Genomic DNA, 25878 nt, shown 5'->3' with positions numbered 1-25878 from the left:
TGTGGATGATGATGGAGTGGACCAACATCTTCGTGTTGACACAGTTGTCCATGACTCACAATTCACTTCAGGGTGGCAACTGATCAAAGATACATTCAATGAAGCAAAGACCGGAGAGGCCAATTTGCCAACAGATGAGCAGTTCCAATCAACAACAAAACAACTCGACTTGGAAAACATGGGTAGACCCATGGCACCCAGAGCTCAGGTACTAAATAGTCAGTCTATTCACTTGTGGGGAAGGTCGATGCTAGAAATGGACGAGAATTAGATGGTAATTTTTAAAGGCATTTAGATGGTATTGGAGATGGCCCAGTGATGAAATATCATGATCAATCTTTTTGTTGATAGGTGCTAGTGTATGACGATAGTTTCCTTAGAAGAGTGGGAGGCTCACGACAAGGGCTTGTCACTGGAGTACAAGGATGCGGTGTTGTCTCACTACATCGGGCGTTCCAACCACAAAAAGGTTTGTAGAAACAATTCAAGTACTTGGCAATTGTACTCATCTCACTTACGGCCCATAAATGTATTAATATTGTTTTGTAGATCATAATATACCACAAGCAATACTCTGAGGACAATGCAAAGTTACCACTGTTTGCAATGAAAGTTATTACAAGATTGTGTGGTGGGCATCCCCTCCCACTAAGACTAATTGTGATTGAGAAACAGTTTTCTCTACGCGTCTTTGGCATTGGGTATGGGTGCCAAGCACTCAGAGTCTGTAAGTCACCTGCCATGTGCTATTCCACTGTATAGTCACCAAATCCTTCCACTGAAAGTAAGACTCTGTTTCTTTGTTCACTGAGATAGAAGGAATTTGGGTTTGACTAAAAGCCCAATCAAGGATTTCAAAATCTTCCTTATCAACCTGCAATGAAAAATGAAAACAAAAAATCAACAACCAAATAATCAATATTTTTGTTATTATAGAGTGAACTAAGTATACCTAAAATGGTCCTAGAGTTCGAATGTTGTTTTTGGATTTCACGTTGAAGTATCGTGGATCCTCTTTTGTTATTGATGGATCCAGAGATCTGTTCATGAGGGTAATGATGACTCTCTCTAGCTTCTTGTTCTTCAGGACCCTCGCACTCTCGAGCTTCAAAACAAACTTGAAAACCCCACCACACTTCTTTCGACTAATGTCAAAGAAGTGAACTGCATACCTTTGCAATGCTTCAAGATCAATGAAGAGGTTGTTATGCTCATTAATCCATACCTCTCTGCCGCCCTTGCCTAAGAACGTTGCTTCAATATGGAATAGTGACCCGAGTTTCTCAAACACCTCATCGTTTATGTGCCGGCGAGAAGCCTTTACATGTGATGGCTTTGGCAGCAATGATCCTCTCTGTTGTTTATTTTGAGACTTTTTAGCTAATGATTTGAAGAGTGCCCTATATCCCATCTGTGAAATGCCAGTCTCATCAAGTATTGCTTGCACTTCCATTAGTTCCAAGTGATTCTTGTTCATGAAGGAGGTAAGGAGCCTCCCTTTTAACTTACAAATTTTTTTCTGAGTTATCATTTCTTCAACTACTTCTTTGGGAGCTAGACAACTGTAATGCACTCCGGCATTGAAGCCTACACCGTTTGAGTTTGGATGCAGCAAAGACCTGCCAAAAAAGCGTCATGCGTTATGATCATGTATAGGAAAGTGTATCCATTTCTTAGTGAAGCACATTGAAAATACAAAAGCAGAAACAAACTTTGAGTTACCTTAAAGCTCGTATTCATTTTTTCAGGCCACCACTACCAATCTTCATGTTCTTAATGTTGCACAGATTTTGTTTTCTTTTCCGACTACCAAGCACGGTGTCTTTCCCTTGAAAACTTGTGATATTCATTTCAAGGCTTTGGATTGTCTCTTTGTTTTATGAAATCTTCGGAGAGCATGCTTCATTAAGTTTCTTCAGCTGCATGTTCTCCATCGCCAGGAGGTTTCTTTGCCTTTCCGCATTCAATCCTCTCATTTCCAAATGTTCAATGTATTCCAATAGCCCATCCTTGCCATCCCCTTTGAAATGTAAGAGGTTAGTGATATTAGCAAAGGGAGGTGGCGCATTTGTTGTTGGATTCTTTGGATAAATAGACCCATCGGTCCACAAATCCAAATGATGTTCCTTTTTTGTCCTTCGAAGTTCTTTCTCCCATTGAGATAAGAAAGACTCCCTCCTACGTTTTTGCAACGGTGCGTACTCTTGCAATACATCAACATGAAGATGATGTGTGTTCTTTCTTTGGGTTAGTGTTGAAGATGAAGGGGTTGAGGATTGCAAGTTCAACTTGGTGTTTTCATAAAAAAAAAGAAGCGTTCTCCATTCCTAGATTTGATAGAAAAATAGACAGACTCGAAACTCATGAAATATCTCAAGTTTTGGGAGGGAAGGCCATATTCTCATCTTTAGAGTTGATAGAGTTCCTGTGGCTTATGTTTCTGGAGGTAACGCTTGTAAGTTGGCATTTCAAATCATTAGTCATACGGTTAGTTGGATTCCTGACAAGAGAATGAAGGATAAGAATGATAAAGACAGAGGCTACCTACCAAAGAATGTCATTTTGGCTTTTTGTTGATGCAAAAAATTATCACATAAAATGCACAATTTAACATTTTCATTTTCTCTCTCTAAGCCGACGTGAAACTTCTTACAGGGCCCAAAAGTGAGTCCAACTTTCTCCTAATGTCTACAAAATGCAGACCTTTACATCTCAGCCCCCCCGCTACAACCTCTATATGAATAGCACGTGTCCCATCAAAGAGGCAATTGATTTCACATGATTATGCAACCAAATAGGGAGGTTTGTGATAGGGACCCACATAGGAAAAAGATCCATAAGTTCTTCATGCGGATAGAAATTTGGCATCCACGATATGGTGTATGCAAAATAAGAATCCCCTCAAACACCTCCTTGGATAACTAGATCCTACACATGTTGTTCAAAGACACACTTTGTCACATAGAAGTTGTTGCACAAAGCTATGAAGTGGTTTACAACGTTCCATTTTGTTAAGCATCGCATACACCCACTTCTGTAAGCTTTGGTTCATCGTTTGTCGGCCCACATCTCTGTTATGGCTGAACATGATAATCCCGTGCAAAATTTCCTCATGCAGATTGCACTCTCTAAAAGAGGACAGCTTTAGTGTTTTTTTTCAATGCTACTTTCCTTTGCATAGTTTTCAGTGCTATATTTTTGGCCCTCTATAACAAATATAAATCCAGGTTGAACAAGGTCTAGATCCTTGCTCTGTGATGCCTCTCCAAAAACACCAAGGTTCTCCCTCTTAAGACCATCTTGCCCCAAGAGCATGCCACCATCGAGTTCCATACCAAAAAGATGAGGCAAGAACTCTTATTATCTATTGAACTATAATCACGCTTCAATGACCACAAAATCATGATGATAGTATAGCCTTCTCAACGGGTAATAATCGCACTAATTATCGGACAAACAGGATAAGCGAACACAATCACAACCAAGCCAGGGAAAGCTCGTAGGTGAGACAACTAGAGTGACCACCTCTAGCTGTAGCTCCTTAACTTCAGACCGATTGGATGCCAGCTTGCCCAATAGAAACCAATCAATCGTAACCTCTAGTGCACTTCTACCCTTGTTGGGACAACTTCTTCAACCCTCTGCCCAAACCTACACTCACACTCATTCAGAGGAATCAAGACTAACGTTTTCAAGAGAGCACTCACACAAACACCTCCTAAGAACAACTCAAAATTGTGTCAGCCAACCTCGCAAACCTACACCATACCTTAAGTCGACATTATTATTTCGGAATTTTATGCAATTTCAAGGGTAGTGTGGGAGTTTCCAAAAAGAAAAGTAGAGTTATTCTAGTAAACTAGTTCATGTGCTTTCTCTATAAAATTTCATCTACCAAGGCCTCCAAATTAGCTCTTCCTATATCCTCTCTCATGCCATCAAGTACCTTGCTTAAACTTTTCTTTTTTTCCATACTCACAATTGTGAGTTGAGATAATTTATATTAACCCGATAAGAATACAATAGCCTTCAAGCACAACATGAGCCTTGAGGGGTCTAGGGTTCCATCAGAGACTTGTATACGGAATACCTACCAGATGATTAACTCCTAACCTCTTGGGTGTTCTAAACAGATCAAAGTATACATCCATCCTTCATCTTTGTCTGCTACCTCTCATCTTCCTCCTACCATGTGAATGAGCTCAATGCTAGATCACACAATATCATCAAAGAGAGCTACCTCTAGTTTTCCCTCAAAGACTCGAAGGTTCCTAGACTTCCATACTTGGTTCAAGTAGCAGAATGTGAAGGAGTATGAGCGGAAGTGCGACGCGAGAGAGAGTGCGAGAAGAAGAGCACGACGATTTGGTGAACTCGCTCTACTGTAATGTGTAGAGCATAGTGAGTTCTTATTAGGTTTTTACAAAAGAATATGTGTACATACCTGGCGGCCCGCCCACTTACCTGGGCGACCACATTGGGCTTTATACCCCAACAACCTCCCACTTAAAGTCCAATGTGGTACTTTAAGTGTGAGAGAAGCTACTATACAAGCTAATATACAAGAGTGTAGAGAAGTGATGTACTACCCTACACCTAATTGCTTGCAAAAATGCGCAAAGCTCTCTGAGGGAAGTCCTTTTGTAAGTAGATCAGCAGGATTTTCTGTGGTGTGAACTTTGACAAGCTGAAGTTGCTTATCCTCGAGCATTTCCCTGATGAAATGATACTTCACATCCACATGCTTTGTCTTTGAGTGATAAACTGGATTGCGAGCCAATTGTATAGCACTTTGACTATCACAATATAACACAGGCATCTCTTCTTTGATTCCCAAATCTGTTACTAGTCGATTAAGCCAAATTGATTCTTTGCATGCCTCTGATGCTGCAACATATTCAGCCTCTGTAGTAGACTGAGTAACACAATCTTGTAATCTAGAACGCCATGATACTACTCCACCATCCAATGTAAAGACATACCCTGACGTAGACCTTCGATTGTCTAAGTCACCTGCATAATCTGAGTCTGTAAAACCCTTTACACTTAGCTCCTGACTCCCATAGCATATACGCATACTCTTTGTAGCTTTCAGGTATCTCAATATTCCTTTCACTGCCTCCCAATGTTTCTTGCCTGGGTTTGACATGTATCGACTTACTACTCCCACTGCAAATGCAATGTCTGGGCGAGTAGCAATCATTGCATACATCAAACTACCCACTGCAGACGCATATGGAATCTTATCCATTTCAGCCTGTTCTTCCTCAGACACAGGACAATCTTGTTTGCTAAGTTTCACATATGGTGGCAATGGAACACTCAGTGCCTTTCCCTTCTCCATATTGAAACGTTGCAAAACCTTGTCAATATACTCTGTTTGAGATAACCAAATCAACTTCTTTGATCTGTCTCTCTCAATGCGCATACCAAGTATATGACTTGCCTCACCCATGTCTTTCATGTCAAATGATTTTTCCATCTTTGACTTCAAAGCTGAAATTTCTTCCAAGTGCTTGCCAGCAATCAACATGTCATCCACATACAGAATAAGAATCAGCCAACTACCATCCTTAGCCTTCTTTGTATATAGACAGTGATCGAACTCACTATGTTTGTAGCCTTGAGAAAGCATAAACTTGTGGAATTTATAGTACCATGCCCTCGGTGATTGTTTTAAGCCATAAAGACTCTTTAACAATTGGCATACCCAATCTTCCTTGCCTTTCTCAACAAACCCTTCTGGCTGCTGCATGTAAATTTCCACATCTAAATCACCATGCAAGAACGCTGTCTTGACATCCATTTGGTGAAACACCAAATCTAATATGGCAACCAATGCAAGAAAGCATCTCAATGTAGTCATCTTGACAACCGGAGAGAAGACTTCATCAAAGTCAATGCCTTGTTCTTGCTTAAAGCCCTTGGCAACAAGCCTTGATTTGTACTTTGGCTGACTATCATGAGCGGTGATCTTATACCTGTAAACCCATTTACAGGGTAGAGCCTTTTTGCCCCGTGGTAATTTAACTAGTTTCCATGTTTGGTTTTTATGCAGAGCTGTCATCTCTGACTGCATGGCCAATTGCCAATTCCCGGAGTCCTTCATTTGCACTGCTTCCTTGTAACATGAAGGCTCATTGCAATCAGTCAACATGACATAATTCATAGATGGAACAAACCTATCAGGAGGTCGCGTGACACGTCCAGATCCATGCACAATAGGTGGCTCAGGCTCAGCCACAACCTGTGGTTCCACTCTAACCTGTCCTTGCTCCTCTTGAGCCCTGACATTTTGTCTTGCACGTGCAGGTCCATCTTCTTGGAAGACAACTCTTCTAATCTCCTCAACCCTCTCTGGTTTAGAATGATATTTGGATTCATTAAAGTGAACATCATTGCTGCGGACAACCTTTCTGGATTCGGGATCCCAAAGTCTGTACCCCATTTCACCAGAATTACCATAGCCTAGAAAGATGCACTTTCTACTCTTTGGCTCAAGTTTGTTCCTAAATTCCTTTTGAACGTGAGTATATGCCTCACAGCCAAAGACTCTGAGATGCTTGTATGAGGGCATTTTGCCTGACCATACCATCTCTGGCACTGAATCCTTCTGCAAAACCTTGCTAGGAGATCTATTTACAAGATGAATAGCTGTTGATACAGCTTCAGCCCAAAACCCATTTGGCAGCTGTGCATTAGACAACATACTTCTGAGCTTGTCTTGTATGGTCCTATTCATCCTCTCAGCAACACCATTTTGAGGAGGATTTTAAGGAGCAGTAAGTTCACGTTTTATACCTTTTGACTCACAAAAGTCCTGAAAGGCCTTTGAAACATACTCTCCACCATTGTCAGTGCGTAAGCATTTAAGCTTCTTGCCACTCTGATTCTCCACAAGTGTCACAAACGTTTTGAAAATACTAAATGCTTCATCCTTGTGCTTGAGAAATTAAACCCATACTTTCCTCGAGTAATCATCTATAAATGTCATAAAGTAAGAAGCTCCCCCTAGAGATAGGTTAGGCATAGGTCCACACAAATCACTATGAACAAGTGCCAACTGTGTATCTCTTCTACTGCTTCTATGCTTATGTCGCTGCTGTGTTTGCTTACCATACAGACAATGTTCACAGAATTCAAAATCATTAAATGAAAAGCCAAGCAAATAACCAGAACGAGACAAGATTTCCATTCCCTTCTTGGACATATGTCCTAACCGGCTATGCCACAAAGAAACGTTCGGCTGCTCGGTTACATTGATTACATTTTTAGAGACATTTGATACGTAAATCATGTAAAGTCCTCCAGACTTTACTCCATGTGCTACTGTCATAGAACCCTTGGATATCTTCCACATGTTCTGTCCAAAAGTGGTGACATAGCCAGCATCATCAAGTAAACCTGTGCTGATCAAGCTCTTTGTAATTGCGGGAACATGTCTAACATTCTTCAGCGTGAAAGAAGAGCCATTCTGAAACTTCAATTGAACATCTCCAACACCTAAGATCTCACATGTCTGCCCATTTCCTAGCCGAACATGATCTTTAGTGGTCACATAAGAGGTAAACCACTCCTTGTTTGGAGACACATGAAGTGATGCCCCTGAGTCTATAATCCAGTCACTGAGTGCATTTCCATCAGATGCTGTAAGACGAGCTGAGTCCATTGTATTCTTCAAGAAGTAGATGTCTCCTGACACTAGACTGTCATCCTCTGCAACAGTGTTTGTCACATTTATTTCTTGAATCTTTACTGAGGACTTGTTCTTCTCACCATGGTCTTCAGCTTTCTCTTTTCCTTTTTTTGCTTTTCATTCTCTGCAGTCTCTTTTCATGTGACCCTTCTTGCCACAATGGTAGCATTCTATGTCACTCTTGCCTTTAGCACTGCGGGACTTGCTACGAGACTGATTCCTCTTTCCACCTTTGTACTTTTCTTTGGTCCTTCCCCTGACAACTAAGGCTGTTCCTTTGCCTTTGTCCATTGTCTTTCTATTGGTTTCTTCAGTAAGCAGACTTCCTTCTACACCTGCTATGTTCAAACCATCTGGAGGTGCAGAATTACTCAAAGCTGTGCGAAAAGTGTCCCAACTTTCCGGCAATGTGATCAACAGGAACATAGCTCTAACAGGTTCATCAAACTTGACACCTTGAGCTGACAACTGACTATAGATTGTGTTGAATTCATTCAGATGATTGGACATAGGTGTCCCTTCTTTCATCTTCAAGTCAACAAGCTTCTTAAGCCAGTATACCTGTGAAGCTGCACTCTGCTTCTCATAAAGATCACTCAGCTTTAACCATGCTTGATAAGCCGACATCTCATCTGCTACATTGAAGTAAACGCTTTCTGCCAAAGTCAGCATAATGGTAGAAAGTGCCAATTCATCCATTTCGCTCTATTCATCTTCGTCCATATCTTCTGGTTTTATCCCCTTGAGATTTATAGGTTTTATCTGCTTCTTTTGTACCAACACGTGCCAAATCTGTTTCTTCCACAATGGGAAATTAGTTCCATCCAGCTTCTTGATATTGTAAAGAGCAGTGTCCTATGATCCAGCCATAGCTACGCTTCACAGTAGTTTACTTTCCTGGGAAAAATTCGGTAGAGTTTCCCCTGTAAACTGACCTCTGAACCAATATCAACCTGTCAAATGAACCAAGAAAGCTTCAGATTCTGCAGAAATTTTGGCAGAGTCTCTTTTGTAAAATGGCTCTGGTGTACAAAAAACAGACCAAAAAACACTGTCTCTCTGACACTATAAGCTGTGGGTAAACCTGTCCTACACCTGTACTGTCTCTGACTGTCCTGTCACTGTCCTGTAAGCATAGACTGCGACAATGCCTCAACGGCAGTAAAGAAAAGATGCAATCCCAACTGTCTAACTCACAGTCAATACATCCTAGCTGCCTATCTAAGGGTGCTCGAGGGATCGCTCCAAGACCACTATCACCGAAAGGATCTCAACATTCGAGAATCCCCCAGCTCAATAAAACCTCACTCGACCCTCAACAAAGGCTGCAGTAAATCTGACAGTACATAGACTTCCCACAAAGTCATACATCCACAAATTTCCCACTGTATGCTGTAACCGTTGCGGCAGTTGTTTGCTGCGTGACTCACAGCCAGCAAACCCTCAACAGACATACATCATCTCTGACAATACATCCCATGTGGAAGTACCTGCAATGTCAGGATGAAATCTGGAATATCAAGCAGCAAACACAAGCTACCTGATGAACTAGTGGATGTCGCCTACAGTCTGTGTGTAGATGCGCCCGTGTCGTATGTGACACACCTCCAAGAACTGTGAGCCGTCCTTCGATGTGTAGACAGCCACAAATCAACACTCTAGGAGTGTCGATATCCTCAGCACCTGCAGTCGTAGGCCGAAAACCCCAAATTTGCAGAGTCGGATCTGCACCCGCTGAGGCCACGTAGTTGAAAATGGCCTGCGCAGAACTTTGTCGAAGCCGAACGGTGACTGAGATGACCTCAGAATGAAATTTTGACAACACCGAGACCCTTCGGACCCGCCCACGAGATTTGGGGCCGTGTCTTCGCCTATCGAATTTCACTCCAATCTGAGTTGGTGACTCTAGCCTCCTGCAGTGCTGCCCCGAGCCTCAATCTGAGCTTTGATACCAGTTGAAGGAGTACGAGCGAAAGTGCGACGCGAGAGAGAGTGCGAGAAGAAGAGCACGGCGATATGGTGAACTCGCTCTACTGTAATGTGTAGAGCATAGTGAGTTCTTATTAGGTTTTTACAAAAGAATATGTGTACATACCTGGCGGCCTGCCCACTTACCTGGGCGACCACATTGGGCTTTATACCCCAACAGAATGTGATGATTTGAGTGCATATCATACCGACATGGATTTGGATACGACGCCCTCCCAATATTAGGTCATCCATAAAAAAGATGATCTTCCAAGTCCTTCTTACCCACTTGCACACTTTGGCGGCTAGACCTTGCGAAGTCGGGCACTTGTGGAGGGGGTCTTCCAAGGCTGACCTATAGCCTGAGCAAGTTCCTCAGCCAAGAACTCTAGCTTGCACCTTAACCCCAGTGGGAAAATCTCCCCACAACACCTTCTAGATGAATACCTTTATGTAGTTCGGCCCTTTAGTCTCCCAGATGGTAGAAACCCTCTTTGCTAGCATTCTTCTGCCCAATTTTTCTTCCACATTCAATTGAGTGCGGAAAACCAATCAACTTGGTACACTAGCACATTATATGTACTCCGGGTCTTGGGAAGCGAGAACACTTTGTCTTTCGGCCAATGCCAGGCTCTCTAATCTATTTTAGATCCGCATATAGTAGGACATGCGGATGTCATCCATTCCAAGAGTCTACTAATGAGAAGCATAGCGTAGATCCCCAATTTATGTTCAATCACCATGTGCTCCCCATCCTTCCAGCACCAGCTTTTGTCATCCAGAGATGCAAAAGCTTTTAGATTCCTCTATTGTTCACTTATCGTGCAAATTCCATCCAAAACGGGTCCAAGGAGCCCCTTCCAAGTTTGGAAAGCCATGGGTACCCATTGTGGAAGGAATCCTCGAAGTACCTAAAATTCTCTTCCCATTCTAAAGTCGAGGATTCTTTGTTACACTACCACGCTAGTTCCCTTGTGCACCCACAAAGCTTGAGGGAAGTCCAACAAGGTGCAAGAATCTTGTCCGGCACCGTCGCCATCTTCCATATGCCCCCTCTTGAGGCAAGCTTTGGGTTGTCCATCATATCCAAGGCAATAATAGCCCACTCCTGTTTTTGGTTTGTCAAAGAAACCACGAGTTTGGCACACAAAGCTTCTGCATGAATCATAGGGTCAGTAATCTCGATACCGCCTTGCTTCTTAGGTCTTGCTACCCATTCCCATCTCCCCCGCTGATAAGGGGTTGTGGCCTTCATGTTACTTTTCCATATAAAATGTTTGGACAATTGCACATATTCTAGTTTGAAAGCCCAAAGCCTTCATGATTGCCTCAATGTAAGGCCATGAGATTCTATCATAAGCCTAATCCAGATCTAGCTAGAGAAGGATACATTCTTGCTTGGTGAAAGAAGCGTATTCAATGCCAACCATGGCAACCAAGATGTTGTCATATATTGACCTACTTTTTATAAATCCATGCTGGTGGGGTGTGATGATTCTTTTCAAGGTTGGAGCCATCCTTAGAGCAATCACTTTAGCAATGATCTTGTACGCAACAGTCATCATAGCGATAGGCCTACATCCTCTATTCACTAGCTCTACATCCTTTACCATTAGTACCTCTAGTAGGACACCTCCCCCATCTCCTCCCTAAATAGCTCTAGAGAAACAAAACTCATGCACTTGCCTCATGCTTTGTTATTAAACTAGTATTTGATGTGCTCTATGACTGACCGATCACCTTGCTCCATTTTCGTGTTGCAACCATTCTATGACTAGGTTAACATAAAAGGCAAGGGGTTGTAGGCTATACTATTAGCATGTGGAGAGGTCAATAGTGACCCATGAGCAACTCTATTTGTAGCTAGCAACCCTCATTGATAACTTCAACACAGGTCCTTGCATGGTGTCACCCTACTACTTGAAGAAATCCTAGGTTTAGTGTAATCTTATCCTCAAGTTGGAACATTTACCTCTAAATGTTAAATTTACAAGTGTGAAAACGTACAAGTTCAGAGAATACATCTCCCTTGCAGAAAACAACTCATTTGACCCATCAATCTGGTGGCATTGGTCCAATGTGGCCTTGGAATTCTCAACCGTAATGTTGAGGCCCTGTGTGCCAAGTTTGTGGTCTCAATCACAAAACAAGACTAGACTTGGGCTATCATGACCAAGGATATGATAGACAAGGCAAAAATTTTCTCTGAAAGTGGTCAATGGAAAGGGATCGAGGTGCATGAAAAATTATTAGCCTCGAGATGGGCTAGCTAAGACTAAGTGGCATCACGGGAGAGCTGGTGTAAAAGTAGAATAGAGCAACATGGACAATGGAATGGGGTAAATTAACCATATACTTCCAGAACTCAATCTCTCACTGGTCCTTCTAGATTTTTGAAGCTGCTAGGGTTATCCTGAACCCGTATTGAAGAGAAATTGCAAGAAGGACAAACAATAAAGGACTTCAACGGCCTGTCCATTTGGGATAGAAACAGTTAGTGCTGGAAATTCTTCGACCAAATGTGTTAGGTAAAGGCGACGTGCCTCACCCTTCTTTTCCCGTGTCCGTCGGCCAGTGTCTGACCGCCCAGATTTAGCTCCTTATTCTTTATACATACAAAGAATAAGGATCTCTCACTCATCCTCACATTGTGCTCATACAGTGAGATTTGGGAGCTCCACATAAGGATTTCTCACTCATTCTCACATTGTGCTTATACAGTGAGATTTGGGAGCTCCACACTTTGTACTCCCTCTGCACTGCATTCGTGCACTGACAATTGGTATCAAAGCTTTGGTGATGCGCGTGCGACGGCTTCCCGGCGAGATGGAAGCGACAGAGCTCGTCGAGTATGGCGGCTTGAGCTCGGTGGCGGTGGATATAGCTCGACGGTGTCAGATCTCAACTGAGGCATATATATTTTGCTTGTGTAGCAAGTCATTGCTGAATTTTACAGAAAAAGAGCAGGAAGAAGAAGTGTTGCTACTCGCTTTTGTTGTTTTGGGCTCTCGAAACAGTATTTTTTGTCTATCTCCGTCACCACACGGAGTCGGATGGATATGATCCAGGATTCTAGGTTAGGGTTTTGGCACATTTAGGACATAATGGTAATGTCCATTTGCTGAAATTATGCTCTGAATTACAACAGGTGCAATAGCAGCAACTTTATGTTGCGTTTTTGGATCGAAACGGAGGTTTTTGGCATATATCTCACACTTGGACTCGGATACATGTGATCTAGGAGTCTACCCTGAGGTTTTGGCATGTTCTGGACGTGCTGGTCATATCAAACTTTTAAAATTCTGAATGCTGAATTTTCTGCAGCAGCCTGTTAACAATCTCGACATATCGAGGTTTTGCCATTTGATTCTTACATTGTAGAGAGTGATGCGGTTTTCATCTTTGGCTATGGATGGCACAATGTGGTGTTGTTTGAGAGAGAATTCACCTTGTTTTTGCGTATGCAAGTGATGCTTTGGGATGTGACTTTCGGATCATTACACATCCGGATGCAGTTTCATGCGCATTGTTTGATTGTGTGGGGCATTTCAGAGAGCTTTTCTAGTACGGTTTTGTGTAGTTTCATGCTATGTATGCAGTATGCGGACACAAAAAGAGCTAGCCATAACTCATAGGTCGCAGGTTTACAGGCTTGTAATTTTTTTGAACAGGTACACATCCATAGAGCTACTCTATCAGGAGTGAGCTAGTTTGCAAGGCCTTTGGCAATGCATGTAGACCATTTGTGGATTTTGCTACTGAGACAGTGTCTATTGTCATGCATTTTTGGTGAAATTCTTTGCGTTTTTGCTCCGTTTCTAGAGGAAACTCTGTCCAATTTTTCTCAAGGTTTCTCCCCATGGTTTACGTGTATTCGTAGTTTTGTTTCTGATGGTATAATGGTCAATATATTCCCACTTTGACAGTGATTGAGTGTTTACTCTCACTTTGCTAGGTTTTATCAATTTGGACATGGTTTGGTGTTCTTGTACCCACTCTCGCAAGAGTGAGGATTTGTGTATGCATGTGTGGCTACAATATAGGCTAGTCACAGGTTTCACAAGTTTTTGCTGATTTCTGTAGGCAGTTCCTCTTGTGGGACGCGTTTTGAGCTAGTTTTCTCTCTACTTGCGTATATGGTTATGCGCTTTATGCTCGATTGAGCAGTTTGTCCTAGTTTAAGCTTGCAAAAGTTTGCAGATATTGTGGAGTTGTTTTATACATCTATGAGCATCAATTTTAATGCGATTGATCATGATTTTGAGCATTGTGTAGTAGTCGCGTTACCTCCTACTTTGTTTGCCATAGTTTTGGCATGGATATGGAGAAGCTTCACTTTAGAAGCGGTTCTCGCTCACGATCGCGACTCACATGTTCGCACTGTGGCCACGATGGACATATTAGGCGTTGTTGCTTCACACATATGAGGCAGCAGAAGAGCCAAATTCATGGTGCTACTATGAGGAGAGATGCTAGAGAGTATGCATATGACAGGCATGTCACTTTTGATTCTAGCTTGGCTTCAGACTACTTTGTGTCTTGGATAGCACATTGTCTACGCGCTTTCTACTAGATGAGCATGCAGCTTTTCACGTGACGCCACGTTGTGATTTGTTTTTCTCTTTCTCTAGTGGGAGACTTGGTTGTGTGCAATTTGTTGATGGTTCAACATATGACATAGAGGGTGCTGGAGATGTATGCATGTCTTTACCTAGTGGTGCATTGCTTACGCTACGAGATGTACATTATGTACTAGGACTCAGCCAAAGTCTCATTTCAGTGGGTCAATTGCAGAGTAGTGGACATTGTGTAGTGCTTGGAGAGCAGTCATTTCAGATGCATAGGGGATCACTTGTGATAGCCAGAGGTGCTAGGAGTGGTCTGGTATACCCTTTGCATATTTCTGACACATATTTCTGTGTATTTGCATCCATGTTTGGAGCAAGAGATGAGACATGTCTCTTTTGCGGATGTGATGCATGGATAGCAAGTTGTGCTTTTGTGTGGTGACGTTCACGAAGACAACGGTATCTCTGGGGATGCATAGCTTTGACAGTCATCAGTTGAGGTGACTTCAGTTGAGCCAGAGACCGATGCATTGTTCTATGATGCGTCTGATACGTTTGAGGGTGACAATGTCCTTCACTTAGTTGTGTGTGATTGCAGTGGTGTTGATTTTTTATTTTGCAGTCATTCTCAGCAGATATGCCTTTGCCAGATGATGTTGACATGGTGATGCATAGTCAGCTGGTTGCTAATGAGGATGTATATGGCACTGAGGTTGCTGACAGGGATAGGTTGGCACACATAGTGCATGTTTGTCGGCTTTCGAGTTTCTCATGTCTGACCTTTTAGTCTCAAGACCTGATCTTGGTTATGCGGTTGGTGCATTTGTAGTGGGAGTTGTCAATCATGCAATGACTGAAACTGGCATTGTGCATTGTGGAGCCATGCAGGCCGTCACTCGATACCTGTATCAAGAGTGTCATAATAGCTCTAGCCCTCGGGCTATGCATGTTGCATCTACACTAGAGTGGTTACAAAGTGACTGAGTGGACATAGGTTGAGAGCCGCCTTCTCTCACCTCTTGTATATGCGAGTTGTAGGCTAGTCTTCTCGCCACTTATCGGCACACAGACTTTAGTAGGAGAATGTTAGATAAAGGCGGTGTGTCTCACCCTGCTTTGCCCGTGTATGTCGACCAGTGTCCGACCGCCCACATTTATCTCCTTATTCTCTATACATACAAAGAATAATGAGCTCTCACTCATTCTCACATTGTGGTCGTACAGTGAGATTTGGGAGATCCACCCCACACACTCTGTACTCTCTCACTCACCGTGTACGCACTACGTTCGTGCACTCACAAGATGACTATCCAATTTCAACTCAATGGCACTGAGAAGATACTTGTTTTGACAATGTTCTAATGCCGATACGTGAGACTACTTTTGAGTGGAAATCTTTGAAATGGACCATGAGTAGTTGATTCTCTAAACTTCATACCAAGGGCATATACCAGGTGTTAATACACGAGGCTAATTGGTTCGCCCCGTTAAACAAGCAGTGGTTGAAGCAATGGTCAGAGGCTTGATGGGTAGAGGTTGCAAAGAACATTTGGAATCCACAGTGGCCTCAATTTATGAAGATATTTTTATGGAAGGTTCTATGGGGGGGCCTTGTTGACAAGCATCAAGGTTCAAGTACATGGCATCGGGCCTAATAGTTGTTCAGGGTGCAGACTGGCTAGCGAAGACCTCGGCCACCTTTTTATGGAATACCCAACTATTAGAGGCCTTGCAAGAAAGATGTGCAAATGGATACAAAGAATGTGGAAGATAGGGTTAATCAGGAAGGATTTGTACCTTGGTGGCAAACAATTTTGAAGCTCTACACTTCTACTATGTACTCAAATTGTTAAAGATTGTTTTTGCAGTAATATCTGGAAGGCGAGGAATTATCGTGTTTTTTATAGTAATATTTCTGTGGCTAACTTCTCAGAGATTGTACAAGAAAGCAAGGAGATAATATATGTGGTAGGTAAATGAAATAACTCAGATGATTGGCTTAGGGCAACCCTTGCCATCCGGTCAAGCCTTGCTTTGTAGAGGATTGGACTGTTTGTAATAGTACGATACTAGGTCCTATTAACTAAGCTCGGATGTAACCATTTGTCCCTCATGCTCGACATGAGCTTGAGGCTGATTTGTATTTTTCTTGGAGACATTATATTACAATCACTCACAATTGTGAGTTGTGGAAAGAAAAAAAAAAGATTTGAAGGGCACAAGAGTATGTAACTTTTTGCGGTTCTCAATATAATCTACTCACCATTGTGCGTTTTGCAAAAATAAATAAATAAATTTAAAAGGCACCTTATTTTTTCAAAACATAGGCACTGGGAAATAGTACCCTTCCCCTGCTGGAGAGCTAATTTTTAAATTATTTCTTGTAGACTAAGAATCACAAAACTTATTGAACAAGAAAATGCGCGTGTGTGTGTGTGTGTAAAGAGGAAAATATTCAAATGTTCTAGGGTTCGTGGTCGGGCGGCTTGGGGGGGGGGGGGGGGGGGGGTTCTTGGACTCTGTTCCTTCAGCTCTATGCGTGTTGCATGAGTAGGGGCCCCTTTGGTAGCTATTGTAGGGGAGGGTTCTGGGTGCAAGATCTCACCGTCAGTGATGGTGGTGGCAAAGGCCCCGCAATAGGGATGCGTTCCTGAGATGGGCGCTTTGGTTGGTTGCCCTCGTGACATCTCTCCCCCTCTCATACCTCCCCTCATTTTTGGAGTTGAAGGCTTGGCGGCGGCATGTCCCAGCTTCTATGGGGTAGAGAGAGAGAGAGAGAGAGAGAGAGAGAGAGAGAGAGAGAGAGAGAGAGAGAGAGAGAGAGAGAGAGAGAGAGAGAGAGAGAGAGAGAGAGACGAAGAGGTAGAACAAGAGAAGGAGACAATTCCTCTAAAACAAATGTCTCCTGTTGCTCTTGACGCACGTCATCTCTCTCCTGCAGTGCGGACACAGATCTAGGCCTCATTATGGACAACAAGAGAGAGAGAGAGAGAGAGAGAGAGAGAGAGAGAGAGAGAGAGAGAGAGTCCCCAGTATTTTGTCATAAATTTACATGGTTATTTTGGGAATTTTTTGAAATTTGAGAGATATTTTTGTAATTTTCTCATGCTTGCACGTGGAAAGGCCCCTTCTTTTGCCTTTTTCCTCTTTTGCCTTTTAAAGTGAGGTATCTTGCTTGATTCCCTTTAATTAGACATGCGTGCCAACCTACTTTGATTTACATTTCCGGAGTCACTTGTTCCAATGCTATAGTATTTCTGTGTTGTCTATGAAAACAAAGGGATTTGATTAGTGTGTATTGTTCACCATCTTTGTAGGGGGAGCTATGAAAATTCCATTAAATATTTCCAAGTTTGTGTAGAGCTGCAGCAAGGGATGGAGGGGAAGCAAGGAGAAGCTTTTGCTTCGGGGGTCCCTTCCGAAGGGGAGGCCCTAGCTCGATAGACCCTTAGCCTCTTTCTCCGGTGTTGCGGAACCTTCATTTTTGGACTACGGGCACCTTGGGGGCCTCTCGTGCTTTAGCGAGGAACTTTCGCGCATCCCTGGCAGGGGTGCACTATACTAGCTTCATAAGGAGCCTAGATCGAGGGTCCTTGTATGGTTGTGGGAAATCGGCAACAACATCCAAGTTTGGGGGATACCACAACAATGCAGTCCCTCGGACCAATGCGGAGGGCGACCGTGGAATGCAAGGGCTGTGATATTTTGCAAAAGGGCTTCCAAGGTCTGCTTTTGACACTGGCAGTGGGGTCCATGTTTTACTGGTTCCATTGTGAGGATGCTGGTTCGCGGTGTCCCATGGTCTGCTGGCTCTGACCTGTGGGTGTTGGTTCATGGTGGTCTAGGATGTTGCTCGTCTGATGGTTGGGTACTCCTGATGCAAGTGCATGTGTAACATTTAATGGCCTAGTAACTTGTGTGTAGCGGAAAATAGCATGAACATAGTGAGCATTTCATTAGAATAGGTTCCTAGTGAGAATAACAAGAGTTCTTGGGTGGAGAGAGCAACAAAAAGTATAACACCTAGTTAGATAGCATGAACAATACTTCAAAAGAGAGAGAAATAAATCAATTTAAAACATTTGAGGACCGGATTCGCATGGATCCGGTCCCCCCTCAAAAAGGCTTTGTATTATGGTTTCCCCCATCAAGAGAGACATTTTACAATACAATTCTTTGTGTTCCTTCAATACTAGCTAGTGCAATGAAGATGGAAACTTCAAGCACTAAGCAAAACACTCTTCAAAAACAACATCAATTCCCTCACGGTTTCACACCGAAGACCTCACACACCTTCAAAGATGGTGAGAGCTAGCGGGATATGAGAGTAGATTGAGAGAAAGAAAGAGTAATCTTATGAGAAAGATGTACATCTACTCACATAATCACTCATATTAGCATAGCTTAGCTTAGTAATTAGCATGGTAGAGCAATGAGCATGCATTGAAGCTTGGCTCTTGGTTGGATTTGAATCACAAAGCCAAGAGTTGTTGGTGTAGGCCTCCCTTCTGACAAGCTTGGAGTAGGTGATAAGCTTTCCATTAAAGCTTGAGAAGGAGAGAGAGAGATTCTTCTTACTCCACACATAGACTTGTGTGTGTGTGCAATAATGCCTTTGAAAAATCAGCCCCCTCTCTCTCTTGGTCGACTCCTCTTGCTATTTGCTCATGCTCATACCCTATTGGACCTCCCCAGGCTTAGCCAATGAAATTTAAGCAGCATAAGTGATAGCCTTCTGACATGTGTCCCCCTTTCCACTTTTGTGAGAGCTTTAGGTAATAAATTAATGCAACTAAACTCTCATTGGACCCCTTTGCCTCCTGGCCAATAGGAATCAGGCAAGCCAATGGGCTGTTGAATGCTCATTGGACCCCTTGGGAGACTGTCCAATAGTCTTCTAGAGAGCAATTCTTATTGGTTCTTTTATTAAGTGATTTTAAAATAATTAAACTAAATTCACTCTAGCCTAATTCTCATTGGTCCACCTCCATGGCCATCCAATAGGATTTGAGTACACCTTGTGGACATCTGGGCTAGGGAGATGACATGTGTCCCTCATTCCCTTTGTGTAAAGGGAGCTTGTGTGTGTGTGTGTGTGTGTGATTTTCTCTCTCATCTCCTACTTCTAGGTCTCGCCCTCTCCTATGTAGGGATGCATGAAGACTTTTTGGGACACACACAAAGCATCCAATTTCCCTAATGTTTGACATTTGGAGACAATTTTTGAATTTTGGAAGTCTTAATGGGTTGAACCTTAGGGTCTTTTAAGACCATTGTTGCACATTCCTCTTTTCCAAATGGCCCCCCCTTTGGATCCCTATTTTCCCTCCTTTGGATCCCTACTGTGGTGGCTAGTCTACCAGCTTAACCAATATTCTAGATTTTTCTCCCTGGCACTTCCCATATTAAATGATCAGTTTAACATGAGAAAATCATTTAGGAGAAGTAGATATTAGTTATTATGACAGCATGGCCTATCTCAATGGCATGTTTCATGGTGATGGTTGGTGGCCGTCTTTGGTCCTAGCTTTGGCTTGCTGCATCGAATTTGGTGTTCCTTTATTTTCTTCAAATGTCTGTTCTCTGCTTTTTTTTTTTTTGCGGTCTACTCACTTCCTCCGATGGAGGCTCAGTTCTGGGTGGCAGCTGGAATTGGACCGTGGCTTCTACTCTGTTTTTCGGTGGTCGGGCTCTCAAGTTATGGATCTTGTGAGGGTGGTACCCTAATCAGCCAATGTAATGATGGTCAGAGTGGTTGCTCTGTTAGTGAAATGGTTTGTTCTATCCCAAGTTGATGTATTTTAAGGATGTTCTTGTTATGGAGTGGCAGTCCGTGCAAGGGCAGTGGCAACCTTGTGGTGCATTAGCTCTTGTTCATCGATTGTTACTGTAAGCTTCTGTGGCTCGTGACGAGCACATAATCTCTTGTATTTTTTTTCTGCTAATATACTCACCCACATATTGTGGGTTTTGCAAAAAAAACCCACATATTGTGGGTTTTTCAAAAAAAAAAAGATGCCAAGTTCGTATATGTTAATGCTACCCCTAAGGTTTGTCACTTCATTAGGTAAAATTTTGTTCTCATTTTTGGGCCTTGTAAGAATTGTTGATGTGGCATAGCTTTCAAAAAGTGGGGATCGGTAAAATTTTTGTAAATAAGATCCAAACTTGTCAGAGGTTGGATATTTAGAATCTACTCTTCAAATGCTATCTATTGATATATAGCATGCATGTATCGGACATTGCCTTCATATAGATCTAGAAAAAGGTGATTTTAGATTTCCATAACGGTAACAAAAATTGGTGGATTGAAAAAAAATGGCATAACTTTCATAGAAGTCATCCAAACTTTTCGGACCTTATCTCTTTAGAATCCATTTTTAAAAGCTTTCCAATGATAGGTCATATCATGGGGTTCTGATAAATATTTAGAGGGGTCTACCGGGTTGCTTTCTTTTGTACAACTTTGATGATGTGGCACTCTTAAAAGGCCCAAAAATGAGTTCAAAACTTTCCTAATGTGCCTTGCAATCATTCTAGCTCCTCTCATCTAGGGTAGAGAAGCCATTAAGAAGGCATGTATCAATGGCCAAGAGAGTGTGGCCCATCATTATCATTATGCAAACATTGTTTTTTTTTGGGGGGAAAACTCACAATGGTGAGTGAATTATATTGACTACCACAAAAATTTACATTTGTTCCATGCTCATGCCGAGCCACGACAACTCTTAGATGTCACTGATACATCGGCTAATAGGTGAGCCACCCCATGGACAACATCGGGTTCTTATATATGAGAGTCAATTAAAACAGTGTTAATAATTTGTTTCATTCAACAGAGTTCTTGTGTTTTCCAAATGCCAGGATCACCCCCCCTGATTTCTTGAATTATCTCTGTGAACCTAGTTGTCTCCATGGTTCTATCGATAGGCAATCGTTCCTAGCCTTCCAAACATGTTTGAAGTAGCACAATCTAACAATTTGTGTTGCAATAAGCAGCTCCTGGATTTTCAACCCCTTCCCTCCCAAGAACAGATCGTTCTTATAGAAGCCTATCTTCCATGTCCTTTGCACCCATTTTCATATCTTACCAGTAAGGACGTTGATCACTTCGGTCATGGAGAAGATAAGAAGCAAGATGCACAGATGAGGATATGTCCTTCTTTCCTTCCACGATAGAGTGGAAGTGATCAACTCTTTTATGCTCCCGTATATAGCTTTCAATGGTCCACTACTGAAGCTAGCCAAATGAAACTGGAAAGAGTTCCTTCAACCAGTAAAAAGGTTCCTATGGAAGAAAAACATCCACCCCTAGCGGGGCTCCAAGGTGTCAAAATATCTTCCCTCTTGATACTATCTCGCCGGACGACATTGATGGATCTAAAGAGTCTCTCATAGAGAAAGAGATCAATCTTGATTTTTTGATGTTGCACTTACACCTTGATGCAATGGCATATGTTTGCACAATCTCCAAAGGCTTCATGTTTCTAATAAAAGTGCAAAAACTTGAAAGGCTTGATGCAATGGCATATGTTTGCACAATCTCCAAAGCCTTCATGTTTCTAATAAAAGTGCAAAAACTTGAAAGGTATTTAGTTGAGAGTCCAAGTTTTTTAACCTCCTTGAAAGATGATGGTTGAAAACCTAAATTTGTGGAAATTTTGTGGAATGAGAGTGGCTCTTTAGCATCATTTATTTTTTAGATACCAACTTTTCTCTATTTCAAAACAAGTGAAAGGTCACTATGGATTTCTAAAACAATAAGAAAAGTGATAAAATCGTTAGGTTGAGTTTAACTAAAATTATATAAGGTGAAGCATTGTTTGAAAATGTCTCTTTTATTAAACGACCAAGTTTCTTCCTCGCAAAGAAGCAACTTGGAAATACTAGATTTTTTTTTAAATCTATAAGATTTTTGAAGTGAGTTCTCACCCATCTCACTAGTTTTGTTCCTCATACCATGGTTTGCTCATTGATATGTGTGTGTGTGTGTGTGTGTATGTGTGTGTGTGTGTATCTATACTATTTCAAAAGGGGGAGAGATGGCAACCTCCCACCCCCTGACACGTGGCGATAACTCCTTGATATGGCCTATGTGCCTTGCAACTCTAGCTACACAACATGCGAGAGAGTGAGAGAGTGAGAGAGAGAGAGAGAGGGAGGCGGCCGGAGGCGGCTCACCATACTTGTATGTATATAGTTTATTAAAATTAGAATTATGCAAGGTGAAGCTTCACTTTAGCATTCTAAAATAATAGAATGCAAGAGAAGTGAGTATGTGACATGAAAGGTGAAATAAAAAGATACATTTAGTATTTTAAAACGAAAATAACATTTAAGGTATATCACAATCATCACTAGACACGTTGAAAGTATCCCTAACTCAACTCTTCTCTAAGGTTCTTTTAGAAAGTTAATAGAACAATAAGAAAGTAATAAAATAATGAGGTTGAGTTTAACTAGAACTTATATAAGGTGAAGCATTGTTTGAGAATGTTTTATTATTAAGCAAGTGAGTTTCCTCCTTGTAAAGAAGCAAACTAAAAATACTAGCAAATAAATAAATATATATATATGTATATAAAAACAAATAAATATATATGTATATATGTATAGAATTTACTCGAATTATGCAAGGTGAAGCTTCACTTTAGCATTCTAAAAGAATAGAATGCAAGAGAATTCAAGCAATGTGAAAATGTGAAATGAAAGATATAAAACAAAAATAACATTCAAGGTAAAGCCCGATCATCACTGAAAACATTGAAAGTATGCCTAACTCAACTCTGCTATAAGACTTCTTTTAGAAAGCCAAAAAAGGCTGATATTGGTTTCAAAAAAGGTCCTTGAAAAACAAATCCAAATTTATCTATGATATAAGATTTACATTGAAGAACAAAATCGCCCTCAAATTTTTTTTTGGCTTCCTAAAACAAACCTTAGTAAAGAAGGGAGTTCCAGGTTAGGCATGTTGAATGGAATTTTCTTTGAAATATTTTTTTTCCAACAAAGTAATGACGGTTATATTAATAGAAGGAAGAAATAATAATCGCAAGATTATCACCCCACCTTGATGAGGAGGACCAAAAAGATGAACAAAACACGTACATGAGACTCCCCCATACAAAATACAATTCTAAGATAGAAATACCAATAGACTTAATGTAATGGAAATGGCATATGAACTTTCACAATAGCGGAATTAAGAGAATTAGATTGAGCATTTTTGTGAGATTACTTTGAGAACATAGAGGGTGAACTTAATTGATGGTAACAACATAAACATAGTACTTAATTCATTTGACATGAACAATACTTTTGAAAGAGAGAGCTTTAGAGAACACGACAATAGTTGAGGACCGGATTTACTTCGAAGCGGTCCCTCCTCCAAAAGGCGTTTGTATTATAGATTCTCCCATCAAGAGAGACTTGGTACAATACAATCTTTGTGTTCCTTGTGACCTAGGTGATGCAATGAAGATGAAAAGCTTCATGCATCACGAGCATAACATAAACTTTGCAAAAAAGCATTAACTATCTCAAGCCTCAGTCCCAAGGTCTCAAACACCTTCGAAGGTGGAAAGAGATAGTGGGGAATACGGATAGGTAAGAAGAAGAAGAGTCATTCATAGGAGAAAGAAATAGTTCCTTACTTATCATCACTCTTCTTGCTTAGCATAGCATAATAGCATAGTAGTGAAGATAAAGAAGATGCCAAGCTTAAGCATTGAAGCATGGCTCTTGGTTGGATTTGTACTCCATAGCCAAGAGTGTTGGTGTAGGCTCGCAACTTCTCAACAATCTTGGAGAAGGAGATGGAGCTCTTGCACTTTGAACTTCACAGAATGAGCACACGCGTGTATGTGTGTGTGTGTGTGTGGAAGAGTATACCCCCTCTCATGCTTGGTTCACCCTCTCTCTCTCTCTCTCTCTCGTTATATTTAATTATATCATTTAGACACGTGTCCTCTTTTTCCTCTTTGAGAGAAAGAACAAAATTATTTATTTTTATGCAATTAAATTCTCATTGGACCCTTTAAAGCCTATCCAATATAATTCAAGCACATCATGAAGGCCAAATGGGGAGGATCTTGGCATTGATAGCCGTTTTTCGGCTCTCCATAATTGCCATACTAAGTTACTCCACCCTACCAAATTCACCCAAACGCTATGGCTATCCCTACCATTTCACTGTACATAGGCATGTGTGAGTTAGGGGGCTTTTCCCATATCTTCTTAAAAACCCTCAGCTAACTAATCACTGGGTTAGTTGAGCCAAAAAAATAAAAAAAATAAAAAATAAAATTATATTATGGCCTCTTTGTGTGTAAATATTTCATTGTATATATGGCCTAAATATAGGGATTTTTTATAATTATTTTGGTATTTTATTTAAATATTTCTACTTAGGTGTGTGTTTTATTAAACCTATGTACACCTTCTTTCATCCTCTTACACCATAATTATATTTATTGCCAATATGTACATACTCTAACCTCATATTTTTCCTTTATACAAATCACTCCCACATTTTCACCCTCACCCTCGTGAAAACAAAAAATTGATTTCTACTCATTGGTTACGTTTATTATATTATTTACTTGCATACCTTTTCCTCTTTCACCCAAAATAATTCAAAGAGAGACCATATCATATGATTCCAATATCTTTTCATATCCATAACTCCTCCATATTTTTATTATTATTTTTACTCATTATTCTAACACCATGTGCTCATTGAGCTAAAGTCCATGAATAGTCCATACACTAGTCCCACCATGTATATATTTCTTTATTCACCAATAATCCTCCTCCATGCATGGGTCAAGGGTAACTTAGATGCTTTGTATTATAATATGACAAAGGAGGGGCTCACTCTTGGATGCATTGTACAAATTCAACAAAGGAGGGGGCCACTAAAAGACTTTTGCAGGCATAAAACTAGGCTTTTTGGTGAGAATTTTGGCACCTATTTCCACTCCGAATTTGGAGCGGTGGTCAAAAGAGAAAATGTAGCCCACGCTTTGAATAATCACCTCAATTTTTTTCATGATTTTTGGAGCTACCAGCGGTGAGCTATGATTTTTTGAGTGGACCCCAGTCTGCCCACTTTTCTCACAAGTAGCCCTTAGTCTTCTCTCACCCTTCCACACACCTACTCACTCTTACACATCCCTCCCTCTCCTTCTCTCACTCAAACCTGCAATTTCCATGGCTTCTCCCACCCTCTTCACCATTACCCTTCTCTCTCATCCCTATAGTTCTTTTATGAACCTCTACATACATACACCCTCTCCATGTCTCTCTCTATTGCTTCTATGTTACAATTTCATTTACCTCTCTTAAAAATATCTAAAATTCAGCATCTTAACCATGATAACTTCTGCAAATTGAGGATTTTTCATCAACAAATCCTCTTTTCATCTTGGTGGTCAACCGTGGCGGCGGCGTAAAGAAGCGAAGAAGAAGAAGAAGACCAACGGTCATTTTTTCCACAATCTACACAAGGGTGAGTTCAAGCTTCTTCAAAGCTTCACCATCTCAATGATTCTCTTTTAATTCACCCCTCTTCCTTCATCAAATCAACTCACTCTACCCATTGTAAATGTAACATTAACTTTCTAGTGATTACTAACGACTAACATA

Source organism: Adiantum capillus-veneris, chromosome 1, assembly GCF_014529385.1.
Source record: "Adiantum capillus-veneris isolate H3 chromosome 1, ASM1452938v2, whole genome shotgun sequence".
NCBI lineage: Eukaryota > Viridiplantae > Streptophyta > Polypodiopsida > Polypodiales > Pteridaceae > Adiantum > Adiantum capillus-veneris.
Note: the sequence above shows the minus strand (reverse complement) of the source record.